Genomic DNA, 6,561 nt, shown 5'->3' with positions numbered 1-6,561 from the left:
TCTATTATTCCTTGTTCTCCCTTTCTCTTCTTAATCCAGCTGGGATCTCCTGCTCCCCTAAGCTTTCTTTCCCTCAAACCTTGCCCCTCATTACTCCCACTGTCATCCAGGTTGTTCATGTAGATCTCATCCATTTCTCTGTCACTGGTCGATCCCTGTGTCTTTCCTAGGGTCCTGTTTTCTATGTAGCCTCCCTGGAGTTGTGTAGCAGTCTAGTCATCTTTGTTTTACATCTAGTATCCTCTTATGAGTGAGTACATACCATGTTCGTCCTTCTGAGTCTGGGTTACCTCACTCAGGATGATTTTTTTCTAGATCCATCCATTTGCCTGCAAACCTTATGATGCCATTGTTTTTCTCTGCTGAGTAGTACTCCATTGTGTATATGTACCATATTTTCTTTATCCATTCTTCAGTTGAAGGGCATCTAGGTTGTTTCCAGGTTCTGGCTATTACAAACAATGCTGATATGAACATAGCTGAGCAAATGCCCTTGTGGTATGATTGAGCATTCCTTGGGTATATGCCCAAGAGTGTTATAGCTGGGTCTTGGGGGAGATGGATTCCCAATTTTCTAAGGAAGTGCCATATTGATTTCCAAAGTGGCTGTACAAGCTTGCATTCCCACCAGCAGTGGAGGAGAGTTCCCCTTGCTCCACATCCTCTCCAGCATAAGCTGTCTTCTTAGCCACTAAAAGCTGACAACCAAAAATATAAGATTAATTATTTCTCAGATAGTTGTCAGAGAACAGGACTGGTGTTGACACTTGCATTCTGCTTCCTTAGTTAAATAAACTTGAAAACAAATAATCTCTATGTCAATTGTATTAACTTAGATATTTCATTTTTAATCTTAGTAAAAGTTGTAGAAGGACATTAGTGCAAGAGTCTGGCATGATTGGATGTAATTTTAAAGCAAACACTCGGAAAATTGTATTTATAATAAGTCCAAAGGAGGGCAAGTAAATTTAGAGGAAAGAACCCACATCAAAAGCTATGCTGGGCTGGGGTGATGGCTCAGTGGTGAAGAGTACTTGTTGGTCTTCCAAAGAATCTAAATTTAGTTCCGGCACTTACATAGTGGCATACAACCATCCAGAATCCTACATCTCCAAGTTTGAGGGCATACAACGTCTTTTTAATTCCTCAATGATGCACATATAAACATGCAGGCAAACCCTCATATAGATAAAATAAAGTAAATAAATTGAAAATATTAGACAAAAGCTGTCCCTGGATGTTCATGCCAGAATATGCCTCTTATCCTGACAGTCTGGTTGAAAGGAAGAGGAATGCTCTGAGTTTAAGGTTAGCTACACAGTGAGCTTTATACCAAATGAGACTTAGAAAGAAAGAAAGAAAGAAAGAAAGAAAGAAAGAGAGAGAGAGAGAGAGAGAGAAAGAGAGAGAGAGAGAAAGAAAGAAAGAAAGAAAGAAAGAAAGAGAGAGAGAGAGAGAGAGAGAGAGAGAGAGAGAGAGAGAGAGAGAGAGAGAAAGAAAGAAAGAAACGAAGGAAGGAAGGAAAGAAAGAAAGAGAGAGAGAGAAAGAAGGAAGGAAGGAAAGAAAGAGAGAGAGAAAGAAAGAAAGAGAGAAAGAAAGAAAGAGAGAGAGAGAAAGAAAGAGAGAGAGAGAGAAAGAAAGAAAGAAAGAAAGAGAGAAAGAGAGAGAGAGAAAGAGAGAGAGAGAAAGAAAGAAAGAAAGAAAGAGAGAGAGAGAGAAAGAAGGAAGGAAGGAAAGAAAGAAACGAAGGAAGGAAGGAAGGAAAGAAGAAAGGAAGGAAGTGAGAAAGGAAAGAGAGAACAAAAATTTAAAAAGAGCCAATGCAAAGATAGCAATCAGTGGTTCAGTTTAATTGAATGAGAAGATTGATTTGATAGCAGATTATACAGAAATGTTTTGAGATTGGATGTCTAATATAACAGCTAATGACTAACATGTTTTAGAGTTTTTTGTATTAACAGTGGAATTTGTATACATTTAAAAATTATTTTAACCTCTAAGGAATAGTGAGATAGGATATGAGAAACTACCCTTCCCTACCCCTCATGTAGAAACAGAAAGACTGAGGGAAATTAAATTACTTGGTCTCAGATCTCACAGCTAGTTGCTGACAGAATTTAAATTTTCGCTTCAGTCTGTTGTACGGCAAGTCACTGTTAACCTTTTGACTTGCTGTTAATATAGTATTGACTCAAACCAAATTATGTCTGTTGTCACGTTATTTTCTCATGTTCCAACCTATGTAAGCAAAGCAGCTGCTAGCTGGTACTATTCTGTGGAGATATAGACACAAGGTGAGGGGAGGTAACTGATGGTACACATGACAGTGTTTCTCTAAGGAATGGACATGCTTAGGTATGTACATATAAAAAAGGGGGAAATGGGAGTCGTGAATGTAGCCATTCTATTTGGACTATAATTTAAGAGAGCCCAGTGTAATTTTTAGGATTCTAGTGTGAATACTGTTGTAGGTCCCCATACCAATCAAAAAGCTAGTACATATCATATTCAGAGTAAGAATCTATGAAGAGTAAGATAAATAATACAATCAACTCATGAGTAGGACTCATTGTAAGCATGATTTCTCTTGAGCTCATCCTGCAGAGAATGATATGTAACAAATGAAGATTCTGAGACTATTAGACCAGGGGATGTGCGAAATTCCTTGCTTGTTAGGGAACTTTCCTATGTTTCATTTCATCTTCTAGAAAACATGGATCACTCCTCTATTTCATTTTTAAATCAAGAATTTAAGCCAGCAGTCACAAACCCTGTTCCAGTGACAACCATGCTCCAGAGATGTTAGCTAATGACCCACAAAGCCTTCTTTCCTTCTGCCTGTCTGTGACTTCTCCGTCTAGGTAGTTGTCACTGTATTCAAGACAGATGGAGATGGCATGGGGGTTTTATGCTGAGTCCTTTGCCTGTGTCAGAGGGGTGCATGATTCTGAATTCTCTGAATGAATGTCCTCTAGATGGTTTGCATATCTGTTCTCAGCAGCAAAGGAATGTGATGTTTATTGGGTTTAAATAGGTTAATAAAAATGGCCTCTGGTAGGACAAGAAAGTTTTAATCATGAAAGACCTTTTTCTTGTAGGCAGCATCCGATGACATCTTGTCCATCTGATGGCTGAATCAGTTTTTAGCTTATTGTCCACATGGATGAAGTTAGTTAGTAGTGGTTATATTCCCATTGATTAGTCTTCTCAGTCACAAGTGTGCCAGACTCATTTCCAGACAACACTGAGAGAAATGATGAAACATAATCTCATTCCTTTCCTGAGATTTCCAAGTTGGCATCTACATAAACAGATGATAGCACTATTATTTTATTTTATTTTATTTTATTTTATTTTATTTTATTTATAAGTTAGTTAGTTAGTTTGGGATCATGTTGTATTGTTACTCTCTCCAGGAACTAAATTGGATAGGATAATTTTCCAATTCTGACTCCAATCCTCTAAACCATTTGGACCTGAGTGTCATGCTGACCTTGGCCTGCTAATTGCTATGTTCTGTCTCTCCAGATTTGTATCTATTTACAATTTTTGAACCACCTGTCAGGGTGGTAAGCAGCATAGATGCTACAGAATGAGGGTAAATTAGACATGAATGTCACTGGGATTTCTCTGCTATCAGAAGCTTGTGTAATTACATACTGAACAAGCAGAGGATTCAGACCAAAGGGTAGCAGTGTGATGGAGTAGAAAACCATTGGAACAGAACTAGAAATTGTGTCCTGTCGAATTCATGAGCTTTTATTGGAATACATGGCACTACATAGGTACTATGCCTAGCTGCTGGCATATACGCCATGCCCAATCCTTCCTTTTGATATCAGTCTTGGCTCTTTCATGAACTACTGCAGCACTGGCCAAGTCAATAGGACTTCCTGAAACCTCATCTTTAATGAAAATAGAACTAAGAGAAACTAATACACTTTAGACACTATATTTCCAGGCACAGTGGTAAGTGTTTAATATCAATTTATATATAGCAAATGCCTTAAATTATGTATACTCATTTCTGCTTTCATGTATTGTCTTCATTGTTTTAGTTAGTTACATGACAGGTGGAGAAATTTTGTAATCATAACCTTTGACAGGTGACCTATGTGTTCTGTTTTTAATTTTAATGGTATACAAGTTTAATTGATTGTGCTAGTTGTCAGGAGGTTGGGGTTGCAAAAATAACCAATGGATGCATGACTTTGGATATTATAGGCTGGGATAGCCATTTAACATTTGTTAATGGGTAGTCACCTTATTTTGATGCATGGGGTACATAATTAGAGAGGTGGCTGCCCAGTCCTGCTTATTGTTTCTCATAAAGAAAACTGTCATTGTTCTAGGCAGCTGTGTAGGCAGCTAAGAAGAAAGACAGTGTTTACTATATCTCAGCTCCAAAGACTGTAGCACCTTTCAAATGCCTTCTCCTGTTAGGGAAGCCTTAGCCAGGTGTTTCCCACTGTTACAAGTCTCTGCTCATCACTAGTCAGTGACCTAACCTGGCTCATGCACTTGTAAATACTTCTGCCACTAACACCTTTCAAGTAAGCATTTTGGGTGTGTGGTTTCCTACCAAAACTAACTTTTCTCTCCCTCTCTCTTGTGCCTGAAGCCAACTATCCACTGTCTATTGGACACAGTTAACTGGGCAATATCAACAGCCTTAACTCTGTATTGTATCTAAAGCAGAAATCATCCCAGAGCTGCTTTCCCAATAGCAGTAGAGTTTTGCAATGCACTGATGCTACTCTCTGATCTGCATCAGACACCAGGGTGGCATGCTAGACCTATCTTACATAGTCTTCCATTTATATCCATTTCTTCTTTCAGAGTATGTCCTGAATACACATCTTCACCACCTGTATATTTATTGCTCTCACTATTTCTCTAGTAGATCACTATCTGCCCTGGTCTGGATACTTCTTTTTTTCATCATTTTCACTCTGGGTCAAACTTTAATAAACAAAAATCTGCTTCTTGTAATCTACTCTATCTAATCTAACTAATCTAATCTAACACTTCAATGGCTCCTTATACCTCTAAACATAAAGTCCAGATACTTTTGGATAACTAATATAATGGCCTTTGCTTTTATTTTTTACTTTACTTTTCTTCTCTTTTCTACCTCCTTAGCTATTTTTTTCTGATACTTCCTTGTAAGAACTCTGTACTTCAATCTGACCAACACTCATGATACTTATAGAGATGATTGAACTTAACTCTTTTGTCTTTATGTGCACTGTATTCTCAGCCAAGGGCATCTCAAGTAATCCCTAAGTCCTGATTCCCTTATCACCTTCTCTAGGAAACTTATCTAGGTAATGCCACAACTGATTTTGGCAGCTGTTAGCTCTTTCTACAGTTCTTGTCCTTCATGTGATGTCATATCCAAGGTCTGGTACTCTGAGTTCTCATGAGAGAAATACTACTATTTTGTACTGATTTCTACTGGTCACCATTAGAAGATGAAGTTTTGCTGTAACATCTCCATTTGTTGTCACTGGTGAAACCATGCAATGAAGCTTCGGTTCAACTGTGGGCAAGTCTGGAAGGAAGCATACTGGTCAAACCTCACATGTTATGGAATGTCAGAATGGGAATGATTGATGGGTCTTTGGAAAATGAAAATACTTGGAATACCACAGCTTTGGAGGAAGAAAGGTTGTATATAGAGTGTTGTAACAGTGAATTGAGTGTTTAATAGTGGGGGTGGGGGTACATACGGCGATCCTTAATTGCCCAAACCCAACTTGTAGCAAAAATATTAGTAAAACTGGCTTCAGAATTTGCTTTTGAGCAAGTGTGAGGATTGGTGTGTTTTGATTTGATTTGTTTTCTGAGGCAGGATTTTATTATGTTGCTCAAGCTACCCTGGATGCAGGTGAGAGAATCTTCCTCCTTAGCCTCCCGAGTAGCTGGGCCTGCAGTTGTGTTCTACCATCCCTGGATAGCATCGATGGATTTATTATTTAGGATTGTCTTATCTCCCACACAAAAGTTGCCTTTCTCACTTGCAAAATATTTTCTCTCTAGAAAGAAAATATTTGAAACTTGTAATGCTATTATAAAGTTCAGTGATTTTAGAAGTAAAATAAGGTTCATGTTGAAAAAATAGGTTTCAATATTTAGTGAGTGAATTCCATTTATATATAACTTCACAAAACCTCTATATGTGTTTAAAAATCATGATTTCTGATAGTAATGATTAAGAAATAATTTTATAATGAAACACAATTTATTTTGTTATGTGTACTGCTATAAAAAATATATCTATTTTACCCTACAGTAATATGAGTACATATATAGGCATTTCTAGTCTAAAGTTTATTCCAACTGAGCCCCAAGATCTAAAATCTACACATCTACTATAATTAGCATGTCAAATTTAGCTTATTCTGGTTCTTCCTCAAAGATGCATTCCAGTGGAATCATTCATTTAAGAGCAATAAAACTAAACCTGGTCAAAAAACCTTGCAATCATCCTCAACTCTGAGTAAAGTCCATAAAGAACAATAGTTTTGTTAATTTTTCTCATTGCCAGAACCCTAGAC

The sequence above is a fragment of the Onychomys torridus genome, chromosome 1 (genome assembly GCF_903995425.1).
Source record: "Onychomys torridus chromosome 1, mOncTor1.1, whole genome shotgun sequence".
Taxonomy (NCBI): domain Eukaryota; kingdom Metazoa; phylum Chordata; class Mammalia; order Rodentia; family Cricetidae; genus Onychomys; species Onychomys torridus.
Note: the sequence above shows the minus strand (reverse complement) of the source record.